A 15,403-nucleotide genomic window follows, 5' to 3' on the forward strand; every position below is an offset into this window, starting at 1 on the left:
CCACTCCTTGGCTGGCACTACATCTCATATGTTGGAATGCCCATGTTTTCTTTCTTTCTTTGCCTTGTAGACTTCTGGATTTGAGGGAAGTGTGTGAAACTCACCATGGCAAATAAATTTGTGTGGGTATATCCTTGCCCATACATGTGTAATTGAATTTTATTTATAAATAAGGCTGTAAGGCATGTGTAGTTAGATTGGACACGCAGAAGTCTGTGGGGTTCTATGAAGCAGTCAGCTAGAGTCCAAATGCCTTTTGTCATTTATAACATAGGTGTTTTCATCACTGTACTTGGAGTGCTGATTTTTATTCCTGTGTTGTTTTGACTATAGTTGCTCTTTGTTATTGGGAGGATTGCCAGAAGTCCCCCAAATTCCCATAGTGAATTCCTAGGAGTAGTCTGTGGTTTAGGAGGAGCCAGTTGTGGTAGTTGAGTGTTCAGTTCTGCCTGATACACTTTTCCTACTGTTGGTTATACAAATACAAGCACTGACCTATTCCCTGGTGCCACCTGTTTATATGATACATATCATCATGGTTTGAATATATGTAAATATATTTGGGCTAACTTCACTTAGAACATGGAAAGGAGGATGTTCTAGCTGTTTGCATTACCCTCCTTTTTAGCAAGCATTATTTTTCACCAAGATATAGAAAGCTTAGAAGTTCTACTGTAACCTCTGGACTACCAAAACCTAGTCTGAGTAGAGGCAGAAAACTGGGTATGGGGATAAGATCCTAGTGAGAGTTCTTTACCTTTGAGACTAGAATGAAGGCTGTGCTGTTTGTGTCTAGAAAAATGTCCATTTGCATATACAGATATTTCATATAATTCCTGGATCTTCTTAAACCCATCCATGATCCCATGTGGAAAAACCTTGACATAATTTATGTTCAACCACCTCCCAATTTAATTCTTTTCTCATAGGACATCTTAGTATCTAGTTAAATATTTTTTCTTTATTTACCAGTCATATTGCATTCTCACTGGAATCTCTTCTTTGAACTTCTTAAGGCTATAGATAATTTTATTCACTATGTCTAATTTTCTGTGTGTTCTTATGGCATTTGGGTCTCTATAGTTTATCACATTGTTTTGCTGTGTTTGCATGTTTGTTTATGATGTTTAAATATGTATTTTTCCTCTAAAAAAAATCTTAGAGGGCAGGGCCTGTGAATCAGTTTTATCTCCAGCAGATTACCTGATTTTTAATAAGGACTCAGAAAACATTTGAATGAGTAAATAAATGGGTGAATGAATATGTACAGTTTCCGTTAATAATGAGTCAGCATTCTCCTAAAGCAGCACAATGTTGAGTTTGGGTCACAAAATAATAATAATAATAATAGTAGTAGTAGTAGTAGTAATAGAAGAAGGAGAAGGAGAAGAAACTGCTGCCACTGCTGCCAGTAAGATTATTGTTGAGATGTTTCTGATGAGCTGACTTCATCACCTTCGATAGGGCCAGCTGTCCAACTTAGTTTTATTTGAATTATTGATGTGAAGGGAGTGGTAGGTAATTTCTCTTTCCTTTGTCTATTTCTTTCTTACCCACAGATACATGAACTGCTTTTAATCAAGTGAAAATGGAAACTTTGATGGTTTCTTAGCCATTAACCAAAGAATGAACAGAATGTTTAGAGAGAAACATGCAGTTGTTGGAAAGGGAACAATTTGAACAGAGCCTCATAGAGTCAGCTTATTTTACTTTCAGAAGGGGCATTGGGGAGGCAGCTTGTATTTAAATAGTGTGACTTTCCAGTCTGAAAACATGGGTTGATTTAAAGGCAGATTTATACTGGCAATTTTTTTTAACTCGACATTTATTTATGGATCCCAGTCCTTCATACCCTTTCACTCTGCCATGTCCCTGGGTGCTTATCACCCATTATTTTTCTCCCCATTTACTGGGGGAAGGGAGTGGAGATATAGAAGTGTTAAGGGACTTGCTAAGGATCGTGGAAACAGACACCAAACAGAGTCATTATTAGAACTTAGAGCTACTGACTTCTGTGCTAAGATGTAGATCACTAGGCAACATTTGCTTCCCTGTGGGAAGAATGGCCCTCAAAGTCCCCAAAACAATCTGTTCAACTTCACTGTGCTAAATAGCATCAAAAGCATTCTGAGCTTTGTGAGAAAGAGAGAAATTTTACATGGCCTGACCTTCAAACCTTCAAAATACCTACTGGGAAAAATGGAATTCCCAGAACATGTCATGATTTCTATATCCAGCTGGCTCTCTTGTCACTGGCAGAAGCCTATGAAACCTATGTCTTTACGGTTTAGGTACACCTTGAGTCTAGGAATTGAGAGCCTTTTGTTGAAAGTTTGTTATATTGTAGGTGTTAATACAGGACTGAAATTTTTGAAGAGAAAGGCTAACTTGAGCCATAGATTTCTCTAGCAGTTTTCATTCTTTCATTCATTTATTTATAAAAGAATCCACTTTTTTTTTCTTTTTTTTTTTTTACAGCATTGGGATTTGAACTCAGGGCCTCATGCTTGCTAGGCAGGTGCTCTACCACTTGAGCCACTCTGTCAGTTTACCTGGCAGTTTCATATAGGTATAGGTTTGGCAGCCCTTCTTTTTTTGTTTTGTTTTTTGTGGTACTGGGGATTGAACTCAGGGCCTCATGCATGCAAGGCAAACATTAAACCACTGAGCTATATCCCCAGCCCTTGGCAGCCCTTCTTAATTTTGAGAAACTATCCCTTGAACTTTTGTCTATTTTAATTTTACTGTTTAGCTTTTAATTTTGATACAATTATTAAAGTTGCAAAATTAATAGTAGAGTTTCATCTACCCCTTACCTACCTTCCTCTAAGGGTAACAACTTATGTAACTGTATTGTTTCTTTCAGTTTTGAAGTAGGTATCCATGTAGGAAAGGACATAGCAGTAAAATGCTAAGGTAGATGGGAAAAGGAATTTTGGCAGCTGCTATTACTATCTTGTTTTCAAAATTGCTTTTAAAATTGTTCTTCCTTATTTCTTAAATTTTCTCTGATTAAGGGGAGGTATGTCACAAGATTGTATTCTAAGGCATGATGTGCCTGAATAAGACTGTTTTAGTTTCCATGTGCAAAAAGACAGACACTTCTTTCCTCTATAGATAATCAATTCCTCTCAAAGTTAGAACATTCTAATATGGGGCATTAGAAGGTATTGCTCTTGTTGTATAATTTAGTTATGAAAGGTTCTGTACATCAGTGTAAGAAGCCCAGTGACTGAAAAAGAATGTTAGGAAGTTTTTTTTTTTTTCTCTTTAGATCACTACATTTGGCAAAGTCCAAAATTTATACTATTTTGAATCTTTCTTTCATTCCTTCAGAAACTTGGCAGAAGCAAAAGATAAGGCTTAGCCTGTTAGAGGGAGAAAAAGATTCTCACATAAAAGCCCCTAAGAGCAAGAAATCACTCTTTGTTCTTTTCTCTGAACATGAAAGTCACTTCCTATCTAGAGAGGTGTCAACTCTGATACCTGTCAGCATTTTGTCAAGTAAAAGGGGCAGGGAAAGGAGTTCTTAATGTGTTTGTTGCTCTGCCTGTACTAGTTCTAAAGGGACATAGAATTTGGTTTGGTAAGATACCATCTTTTCCTAGGTCTTGAGTGAGCAGGACAGGTCTGTTACTGTTCTTCCCTAAGTTTGGCAAAAAGCAAAATTCTTGGTTCTATAGCAGATGGCTGGTGTAGACATGGTCTGTTTCATTTACTACTAGATTTCATAAAGGGTGAGTTTGGTTATTGCTCAGTTAGACAATGCTAGAAAAAAGAAGCAGGTAATATAGGGTCCTAGAAGAATGTAATGACTTCTGAGTATCTGCACAGGGATCCTATATTCTCCAGAGTTTAAGATCTATGAACTTTTGTGTAAAAGCTTATTTTCATGATAAAGAAGAGGGTAGGTGGTAGTTGGAGGATTGCTTTGTCACCAAGTAAATGGGGAATGGGAGATGGTTGAGAATAGAATCTTCCCTTTTAGTAGGTACACATCAATAGCAAGGAAAATAGTAAGGGTGAAACGTGACTTCCATTTAAAGAAAGGATATCTTCTATTTTTTTTGGCTCATTTAGAGGGCTGTGGAACCTTTAGGCAGTTCAGGCTGTTGACACATTGACTTCTGTGCTCTGTGTTACCTGGAAGAGTCTGAGATCACACAACCAAAACCATTTCATTTTCTCTTTGATTCATTGGCCTCTGTCAGCGAGTTGCTTGAGTTTGTAGTCAGACAGATGTCTGTATTCTGAGAAATCACCTAGTGTATTTTTAAAATTATTTTACTGGCAGGTATTGCCTTCTTAGTCATTCCTGCACCCTACTCTGTTGATTGACAGTGAGCCTGCTGATTGTTGGCAATGTCACTGGGTAATGATGATTTTGTCCAGAGATGCTGGAATTAGCTGGAGTTTATAGTGTCTCTAGGGTTTTGGTGGCATTAGCTTGTTACACTACTGCTATTTCCAGCCTGACCTTTGAGTTCCTTGGCTTTTCTCCTAACCAAGTGAGATGGTAATTCTTTTATCAAAACCGTGCAATTACCCATCTCCCCTAATGAGCAAGTTTTGATATAGTTTTTGGTGGTACCTCATTCTAGCTTTATACTAGGCTACAAAATAGGATCTGCTCTGCATAAGTCTTGTCTTTGCTTTCTGTCTTTCTCTTTGTATATAAAAACTACTCAAACAGCTCTCTCTGACCTGATTCTTTAGAGACATTTATTTGTGCTCTGCTGGAGTCTCTGTCTCCATCTTGTTTTTAATCTTATTTAAATGTCATTCACTTGGTTTCATAATTAAGCCTACCCTCTGCTTCTCTGAGGCAGGCATCTGAGCTACCACTTAATTGTGTCTTCCTGTTGTTGGCTTGTTCCTTTCTGCAGCTGGTTTACCTCCATGTGGGGCGACAGGTTTTAGTCCTGGAGAAGTTCCCATATCCATTATTCATTCTACTTCTACATGGCAGCATAATTTGCTGTTATCTTCTTTCCCTCCCCCTTGAACTCAAAGCAGAATAGAAAGAAGTCAGGGGAAGTCCTCATTGTGTAGGATATATGAATGCTAGGAACAGCTTAGCAAACAAGATTCTTTGTGGAGTGATGGGGACCTGTGTAGGGTGGCAAGATTTTCATTTAAGAGATACTGAACTCTTTCTATTTGGAAATTAGACTGGCTGCTTCTGTCACTGAGCTCTTTCTATTCGGAAATTAGATTGGCTGCTTCTGTCCTCTGGTAATTCACTTGGATTTTAAGGAAACACCACGATACCCAAATACCTATTTGATGTCCCAGAATTTGGACACTATACACTATCCTTTATTCCAGCTGCATCTTCATTGAGAAAAGTCTGCATTTGTACATACTGCTGTCATACTGTTTCACTAAATATGATGCACACAACTCCCCAAGGAAGGGAACATGACTAAAACTAAGTATGAGACTGATGGTTGCCTATAGTGTCGCGTCAAAAGAGGCAATAGTTGGAGCCAATTTGCAGTACCTGGAAAGAAGCCCAGAAACAAATTTCTAGGGACCTGGAAAAAAAGACCTTCCAATGAAGAAACAAATTGGATTACTCATTTCCTTACAATTTAAGCATATTTAATGGGTAATATAATACCTCAAATATTTCACTGCAAAAGTTTCTTTGTGCCGGGCGCTGGTGGCTAACACCTGTAATCTAGGAGGCAGAGATTAAGAGGATCTCAGATCGAGGCCAGCCTGGGCAAATAGTTCTTGACACCCTATCTTGAAAAATTCATCATGAAAAGGGCTGTTCGAGTGACTCAAGGTGTAGGCCCTGATTTCAAGTCCCAGTATGAAGAAAAAAAAAAAAAGCTTCTCTGTTTGTCATCCAGTGCAGGGTAACTCTTTGGAGCCAAGAATCTGGAGCTCATTTAGTAGATGAGATAGCAAAGACTGGGAGTCAGACCCAGAATCCCCCAAAATTTCATAGGTTATTTTTGGTATTTAGAGCATTGTTAACTTTGATTGTGAGTTTGTGCTGCCATTGCTAATAAACAGAAAATCTAGATTCTTATATCCCACATGACTGCATCCAGGCAGGATATGAAGACATAGTGAGAGTGATGATAAAAGTTTATTAAAGGTTAAGGAAAGGAGTTACAAAAGGCCATTGTGGGGTCAGGTGGAAGCTGAAAGCAGAGAGAGAGTCTTTCTCTTTTTAGGTGCTTGTAAGACCTATGCTAACCTATGGGAAAGTGATTCCCAATCACCAATAATTGATGAGTGGGAAGGGGCATGAGTGGTCCCTGGGCTGAGGTGGTGGGGGTGAGAAGAATGTTTAACCTGAAATAAAATACTAAGTCATATATGTTATAATTATGAGTCCTGCCTCACTTGGGTTATTGTTCTGAAGACTGCCACAGTGTTGCTTTGCAGATCTGTGTAGAGTTTGTTTTGAATTTGCATTCCTGCCCAAGAGTTCATGGGCTCTCTGTTGATTGAGTATATTTGGCTCCTTTCCTTTTTCCCATCAATAAGGAAGCACTTTTGTTATGTTTGGCCCTGTAATCAGTATGATGTACCATGATGTGAGTGTCAGCTAATCAGTTATACAAAGGTTACAGAAAGTTGGGTTGGAATTTTTATAGGGTTCGTGGTTGTTGAAAAGAAAAACACTGTTTTGAACAGGTGTTGGTGAGGATGCGGGGAAAAAGGAACCCTCTTACACTGCTGGTGGGAATGTAAAGTAGCATAACCACTCTGGAAAAAAATTTGGAGGCTACTTAAAAATCTAAAGATTGATCTACCATATGATCCAGCAATACCACTCTTGGGGATGTACCCAAAAGAATGTGACACAGGTTACTCCAGAGCCACCTGCACACCCATGTTTATTGCAGCACTATTCACAATAGCCAAGTTATGGAAACAGCCAAGATGCCCCACTACTGACGAATGGATTAAGAAAATGTGGTATCTATACACAATGGAATTTTATGCAGCCATGAAGAATGAAATGTTATCATTCGCTGGTAAATGGATGGAATTGGAGAACATCATTCTGAGTGAGGTTAGCCTGGCCCAAAAGACCAAAAATCGTATGTTCTCCCTTATATGCGGACATTAAATCAAGGGCAAACACAACAAGGGGATTGGACTTTGATCACATGATAAAGCGAGAGCACACAAGGGAGGGGTGAGGATAGGTAAGACACCTAAAAAACTAGATAGCATTTGTTGCCCTCAACGCAGAGAAACTAAAGCAGATACTTTGAAGCAACTGAGGCCAATAGGAGAAGGGGACCAGGCACTAGAGAAAAGGTTAGTTCAAGAAGAATTAACTTAGAACGTAACACACATGCACAGGAAATCAATGTGAGTCAACACCCTGTATAGCTATCCTTATCTCAACTAGCAAAAACCCTTGTTCCTTCCTATTATTGCTTACACTCTCTCTTCAACAAAATTAGAGTTAAGGGCAAAATAGTTTCTGCCTGGTAGCCAGGGGGTAGGAGGGGAGAAGGAGGGAGCTGGGGGAATGGGGGAGAAATGACCCAAACATTGTATGCACATATGAATAAAATAAAAATTAAAAAAAAAAAAAGAAAAGAAAAACACTTTTTTTTTTGGTTTTTTTTTTTTTTGAAACAGGGTCTTGGCATATAGTACAGGCTAGCCTTGAACTCATGATCCTCCTGTCTCTGCCTCTGAAGTTCTGGGATTACAGACATGTAGCACCATATCTGGCCTTTTAATAATAATTATACTAAAATATATATAGGATAAAATTTTCCGTTATTAAATATTTTTGAGTATATAGTTCATTGTCATTCAGTACATTCACACTGTCATACAACTATCATCACTTTCCAGGATTTTCTCATTTTCCCAAACTGAATGCACTAAACACTTAATTCCCCATTTCTTCCTCCCCCCACGCTCTGGCAACCACCATTCTACATGAACTTGACTATTCTAAATACTTCTTTTAAGTAAAACCATATAATATTTGTCCTTTTGTGACAAATATTATATGAATAATTTCCTCCCTTTGTAATGCTGAATAAAATTCTGTTGTTTGTAAATACCCCATTTTGTTTCTTCATCTGTTGATAGACACTTGAGTTGCTTCCACATTTGGCTTTTGTGAATGCTTCTGTAAACATAGGTGTACAAATACCTGTTCAAGTCCCTACCTCTAAGGTCTTGTGTTTTGAGACTGTAAAGGCCAAAGTGTTCCAGGCCTGTGGAGTGAAATACTGATACACTTGGAGGAGAGATAGAGTCTGAGCATAGGATTTTTCTCTTGGCCACTTTGATTTGTGAGGAGATGATTAGTGGAATTCTGACCATATGGGTTTTTAGTACCCAGATACCTAGCTTCCCAGCCACAACAATTTTTTTTAATTGAAATTTAGGCAGAACCTCAGCAGGTGGAGTTCATAGACCTTCTCCCCAGTGTGCTGTCCTTATTGTGATTTAGTTTCAGCAAGCTATGTGGCTTTGGGTAACTTACTTAACCTTTCTGAATTTCAACTTGCTCATGTGTAAAAGGGAACGGTAATACCAATTTCATTAGACAGTTAAGAGGACTCAGTGAGAATAGTGTAGTTTAAGTGCCTACTGGGCACTTAAATAAATGTTACTCTCTTGTTGTTCATGGCCGTAATGTTTCTCTGCAGAAATGAGTACAGTTTAGAGGAGGTGGCTTTTATATAGTTAAGTGTCTCTTTAAGGCATTAGGCAGAAGGCAATAGAAAGGAGGGAGGTTTGAGATGCTTTTGTGAAGTTCTGGCACAGTTATTAACTTAGGAGGAAATAATCCTTTTCTCTATGATACATCTGTCTGGCATTGGTATTTTAGGATTGCTCACTTCCAGGGCTGTGCAGTTTGGAGCCTATGGGCATTGTCTGGTAAGGCTTAGAAGGTCTCATCCACCAAGCTTGTCATTGAAAAGGGCATTCTTCACAACAAGCTATACCATTTTCTTGAGGAATGAGCAGCCAGTGTTCACCCAGTGAATCAAACTACCCAGTATTGAGTTCCTATAACATAAGGTCCTTCTTTGGAAATCTTTCAGACCAGGAATCAGGCCTTTGGTGAGGAAGAGGCTTGTGTTAGGCCCTTATCCTTCACTTCCTTTTTGTCTGTGTGTATGTGGTAGGACTGGAGTTTGAACTCAGGGCTTTGTACTTGAAAAGCAGGCACTCTACTACTTGAGTCACACCTCTAGTTCATTTTGCTCTCTATTTTAGAGCTATAGGGTCTTGTGAACTATTTCCCTAGGCTGACCTTGAACCTCGAGTTTCCTGTTCTCAGCCTCCAAAGTAACCATAATTACAGATAATGAGCCACCAGTGCCCAGCATCCCCATTTCCTTTTTTTTTTTTTTTTTTTTTTTTTGTGGTACTAGCGATTGAACCCAGGGCCTAGTGCATGCTAGGCAAACACTAAACAACTGAGTTATATATCCCCAACCCTCTATTTCCTGTTATTTAACAGTGAAAAACATGATAAACCAAAAGGTTAAATTAAGCAGAAAAAAAAATGCATCCTGCTCTTCATGTCTTCACAATGGTAAAACGTGTGCAAACTTTTACAGACATATGACTGATTTACAATACTAAGTTTATACAATTAATCCCTTATCTTTTATAGTTATCTTAACTCTTCTCTCTATGTACTGCCACTTCTGTGACTATCTTTGGAACAGTTTTGGTTGGTCATATGCCCAGGTGGTATTAAATGGACAAGTGGTACAAGGGCAGTTTTGTAAAAATTGTGTGTGTGTGTGTGTGTGTGTGTGTGTGTGTGTGTGTGTGTGTGTAAGGTGTGAGCCAGGAGCCAGCCAGCGTGAACTTTGTGCTGCTTGTGTTTTGGCCCTGAGAGCCTAAATGCCAGTTTGCTGCTGTCCTTGAAACTGTTCCCGACTCGGGGGCAGTCTCTTCTTTGGCCTACCATGTGCAAAGGTCTGTACCATTATTGCTGATGAGTAAACCTGGTTAGTAATTGGCCATACTGTTTCTTATTTTTTTATATTTTTGGGTCTGGTTTTATATAAAGAAAGGGATCTTGGCTCCCTGTAAAATCCATATCCAGTCACATTCCATGTGTAGGATATAACTTTGAAGGAGGCAACCCTGAGTGAGGCAATTAGGAGCAGTTTTAGTTGATAATTACGTGTTTAAAAAGAGAGAGAGAAAGAGGTAGAGAGAGGTACTAGAAAGGAAGCAGAGAGAAAGAAGGGGAAAGAGGTATGTGAGGGGGAGATGTAGAGGAGAGAGACAAAGGCAGATAGAAAGGTAAGGGGCTAGATAAGATGGCCTGCTGAGGCAGCTCATGCTCAGCTAAGTAACTGGGAGTTTGTTAGCATGGAGGGTAGTAGGAAAGTAATAATGAAGTATTATTAAAAACCTGTATTTTTCACAAGTTGTTGAGGACCAAGAGAAAAAGGGGACCAAAAATATGAAAATAACCTGGAGCATCTGATGGAGAAAGTTGTAAACCAGAGTCTAGAGAAGTGTTGTATCAAGACTTAGTCAGCAAATCTAAGCCCAATGTTTATAGTAAGCTGTTTTTTGCTTCTTTAACTTTCAATTTGACCTGGCACCTTTATTTGTTTAATCTTATCTTAATGGAATGGTAGAACACTGAATGGGAGAGCAGATTCTAGTCCCATTAGCCACTATAGTTTGGGGCGGGGTAGGGTAAGGCGTTTTCTTATCCAAAAATGAGGAAATTGGATTAAATGACTTATAAGAACTTCTCCATTTCTAAAAATTCATTCTCAGTTATGCCAAAGCCTCATAGACTTAGAACTCCCATCATACTAAGTCAGAGGAGAGAAGAGATTATATGTGTGGTGGTATATAGAATACCACATAGTTGATGTAATGAGTACAAAGTAAGGGAGGAGATGATGGAGAAAAATAACTTTCTTAGGATATTTGGGACATTCTGTCTTGAAGAGATATCTTTGATGTTAGAGGCTTGTGGTAGCCAAGTTTAAGGCTGCTTTGTTCATTTTAGCTGCCCATTAAAATACCTCTAGAGGCTGGAGATGTAGCTCAGTGGTAGAGAACTTGCCTAGCATGTGTGAAGACCTGAGTTTGATTCCCAACACCACAAACAAAATAAATAAAAAAAATAAATAAAATCCCTCTAGAGAATTACTACTTCCAGTGTGTTACAATTTTTTGTTTTGTTTTATTTGGCATGGGGAATTGTGTCCATCTGGAATTATTAGGAGCAGAACACAGGTCTTTGAAGTACTGACTCTCAGAATATCACAGTGCTGGACTCTTCTTACTGTTTGACTCTGCTGATTTCTGTGGCAGTTGGGACACAGGTTGCTTCTTGGCCTGTACCAGAATTGCTTTCTTCCTCCCCTAATATTTATCACTTTGTCGTCCCTGATTCTGAATCCCAGAGATCAGGACTAGCTATAGTTCCAGCACGGGAGCAATAAATCATTGCTCCTACTTCCTTTCCTCCAGGTTTCCGCCTCTTAATTATACCACATAGTCATTGGTGAGGCTGCATCTTTGTGCTATGTGTGCTGAGAACAAAAGCTCTTGTTGATTGGATGTGTGCAAAAGCTGCTTTGTCTCTCTCTGGCCCTTATATTCTGCAAAATGTGTGCTACCTATTTTGTTCTCTTGTCACCTGTGAGATTATGAGGTCCGATTTTTAGTTGTTTATCCATGCACAGGGCTTAATGCAAGTGCTGGGATTAGGAAGTGAGATGAGCCACCATTAAAAAGCTTGGCAAGGCGATCTTCATTAAAGGGAAGTTTGGGCTGGGGTTAGTCATTCTTACATAGCTTGCCCCCTTCACTCCCTGGACTGCTGGTAGAAGGTAAGCAGGCTGTGGTGATCTATTACAGGCTTCCATGGATCTTTTTTTTTTTTTTTTTCTCTTTTTCTTCCCAGTCCATGAAAAGGGCTAGCTGAAACCCCTAAGAACTTACATCCCGGCAGGAGAAAAGAGTTCATATATGAGGATGTCTACCTTCTTTATCCCTAACCAAGGCTCTTTGCCATCAGAGGGAAAGATTCAGGCTTTAGAAACTGTAGATATAGCCAAACTCTTGCACTTTCTTTGCCTGCTATTTCTTTATTGTACCTATGCTGTTAGAGGACTGGGAGTGAGGAGCATTGTATAGCAGATAGCAGTCTCTGCAGTCTCACTCCTGTTCATCCTTCCCTGCTGCTCCAAATCAAAATTCACATCCCTATCTAAGAGTTGTAAACGTTACAAGAAGCTCAGGCAGCATGGGAGAATAGGCTTCTTTGCTGGCAAAGAAGAAGATAAGGTGAGACTGACAAAGTGGCTTAAGTGATAGAGCACCTGCCTACTAAGTATGATGCCCTGAGTTCAAACCCTAGTGCCTCCCCCCCGCAAAAAAAAAAAGAAAAAAGGAGAGGTTAAAGGCGAATGTTGTGGCACGTGTCTATAATCTCAGCACTTCAAAGGCAGAGGCAGGAGGATCACAAGTTTGAAGCTACATAGGAAAAAATAAATGTGAGAATGGAAGGAAGGAAAGAAAAGAAAAGAAAAGGAGACATCAGTGTTTTTTTTTGGCGGGGAGGGTTTGTGCAAGGGAGAAGATTTGAGGGGGAGAAGACAGAAAGATCACAGTTCCCTTGTACCTGCTGACTCCCACTCTGTATAGTTTCCTGTCAAGAAGAGGAGTAGGTACAGGAACTTAAGTCAAGATGGGCAGGATTCATTCTACAGACAAATGTGAATTAATACAAAGCAACTGAGGATTTCTTTTATGCTTAATGCTTATTTGCAAAAATGTTTTTAGATCTGCACTTAACCTAGGGACTTGGCAGTTGCTTTACTGAGATTGTTTGAGTTTTAGCAGTCCCTCTTATTAATAAGGATTGCCAGGCGGAGAGGAAATCTTTTCAGTAAATGTTGCCACTGTCAAGAGAGGACCAGAGCAAGCTGTACTTTTTGTTTCAATAGCTAGAATAGAGTGTATGTGTGTTTTGCTGGGGATTAACCTCACACATGCTAGCCAAGTGCAGGTGCTTTATCTCTGAGCTACATTGCCAGGGTTTCACTAGGTTGCCCAGGCTGACCTTGAACTTGTGATCCTGCTGCCTCACTCTATCATTCCCTCAGATGGGCTTATAGGCTTGAGTCACCCCACCTGGCAGTATTTTTTTTTCTTTTTATGAGCTCAGTTCCTACCCAAAACAGTAGCCCAGCTGTAGGTTCTACAGGGAAGCTGCCATATCTGGTAACTAGTTAGAATGAATAGATTGTCCTCTTAGCAATGATGTTTGAAACAGATATATGGCTAAAGCTTGTTGACAGTAGATGCTAGCAGTCTGAGGTGGAAGAGCCCCTCATTTCTATCCGTAAATTGAGCAAATTTGATGGAGAAATCACCATGTGGGAGTAAATTTGGAACACTAAGATGTCAATTTCATAGTCACATCCCTGAGCTTAATTGCTGTTTAAGAAGTAGCAAAGAAGTAGATTTAAAAAAAAAAAACCTTATATGAACAGATGAGCAGACATATATCTAGAAAAGCAGTGCTTTCCTCAAATATGCCACACTTATCTGCTTTTTTTAGCATGGTGGGGGGAGTGCTAAACATTGAACCCAGGGCCTTGTGCATGTTGGGTAAGTGGTCTACTATTGAACTACACACCCCCAGTCCTTAATCTGCTCTATGAAAGAGCTTGGATAAAAGACTCCCTAAACACATGTGATAAAGTAAAAGTAGATAGGGAGGCAGGGGGCAGGGGGAAGAAATGACCCAAACAATGTATGCACATGTGAATAATTGAATAAAAAAAAAATAGATAAATATGATTATATCAAACTAAGAAGCTTCTGCATAGGAAAGGCAACTACAGAATGGAAGAAAATATTTGCAAACTATTCATCTGACTAAAGATTAATATCAGAATTTATAAGGAACTCAGAGACCTTAACAACAATAAAAATTCAATTAAAAAATGGGAGGGGACTGGTGGAGTGGCTCAAACACTAAAAGTGCTTGCCTAGCAAGCATAAGGTCCCGAGTTCAAACCTCAGTGCCACCAAAAACAAACAAAAAAAAAGGGAGGGAACTGGGGGCATACTTCAGTGGCAGAGCATATGCTTAGCATGCATCAAGGCCCAGGTTCAGAACAAAAAAACAAAGGGCACATAATCTTTTTTTTTTTTCTTTTATTATTCATATGTGCATACAAGGCTTGGGTCATTTCTCCCCCCTGCTCCCACCCCCTCCCTTACCACCCACTCCGCCCCCTCCCTCTCCCCCCTACCCCCTCCATACCCAGCAGAAACTATTTAGGGCACATAATCTTAATAGGTATTTCTCAAAAGAAGAAATACAAATGGCTAAAAAGATATATGGCAAATGCTTGAGCATTTGTCATTAAGGAAATGCAAATCAAAACCATAATGAGATATTATCTTACCCTAGTTAGAGTGGCTTTTATCAAAAAAGAGACAAAAAAATAACAAATGTAGGGCTGGGATGTAGCTCGGTGGTACAGCGCTTGCCTAGCATGCGTGAGGCCCTGGGTTCGATCGCAGCACCAAAAAAGAAAAGCACCAAAAAACAAATGCTGCTGAGGATCTGGAAAAAAGAACTTTTTTTTTTTTTAAGTGCTAGGGATTGACTTAGAGCTTTGCATATGCTAGGCAAGCACTTTACCACTTAGCTACATTTCCAGCCCAAAAGAATACTTTTACACACTGCTGTTGTGCTAGCTTTATCATTATAAAGAATGGTATGACGATTCCTCAAAAAATTAAAACTTGGGCTGGGGATGTGGCTCAATTACAATGCCTGCCTAGCAGGTACAAGGCCCTGAATTGAAATTCCATACTGTAAAATAAATAAATTATACAGAATTTGGGAGGTGGAGGCAGGTAGGTCACAAGTTCAAGGCTAGTCCAGGCTACATAGCAAGACTCTGTCTCAAACACCCTCCCACCCCAGTACTTACCCAGCACTCAAATAGTCAAGGCCAGAGGATTATAAGTTCAAGGCCAGCCTGGGCTACATAATAAGACCCTGTCTCCAAAAACAAAACAAGCAAAAAATTAAAATTAGATCTACCATATGATCCAGCTATGCCACTTGTGGGTACATGGCCAAAGGAAATGAAATCAACGTGTCAAAGAGATAACCTGTACTCCCATGTTTATTTCATCATTATTCACAAAAATAAAGATATGGAATCAACCTTAGGTATCCATCAACATATGAATGGATTTTTACTTTTTTTAATTTAAAAAAATTTAATTTTGGCATCACGCTTGCTAGGCAGGCCCTCTACCACTTGAGCCACTCCACCAGCCTGAATGGATTTTTAAAATGAGGCATGGCAGAGCATGACTGTAATCCCAGCAGAGGCAGAGGAAAGGGCATTTTGAGTTTGAGGCCAACCTGCAC

At 39.4% G+C, this 15,403-nt stretch overlaps 1 protein-coding gene across 4 annotated transcripts in view; it reads left to right on the forward strand.

Annotated features, from left to right (window-relative positions):
- The window catches only part of Armh3 (armadillo like helical domain containing 3), a 158,859-nt gene that overhangs the window by 64,275 nt on the left and 79,181 nt on the right, over positions 1 to 15,403 (forward strand). The gene's annotated exons all lie outside the window — the stretch shown is intronic.

This window comes from Castor canadensis, chromosome 7 (genome assembly GCF_047511655.1).
Source record: "Castor canadensis chromosome 7, mCasCan1.hap1v2, whole genome shotgun sequence".
Classification (NCBI taxonomy): domain Eukaryota; kingdom Metazoa; phylum Chordata; class Mammalia; order Rodentia; family Castoridae; genus Castor; species Castor canadensis.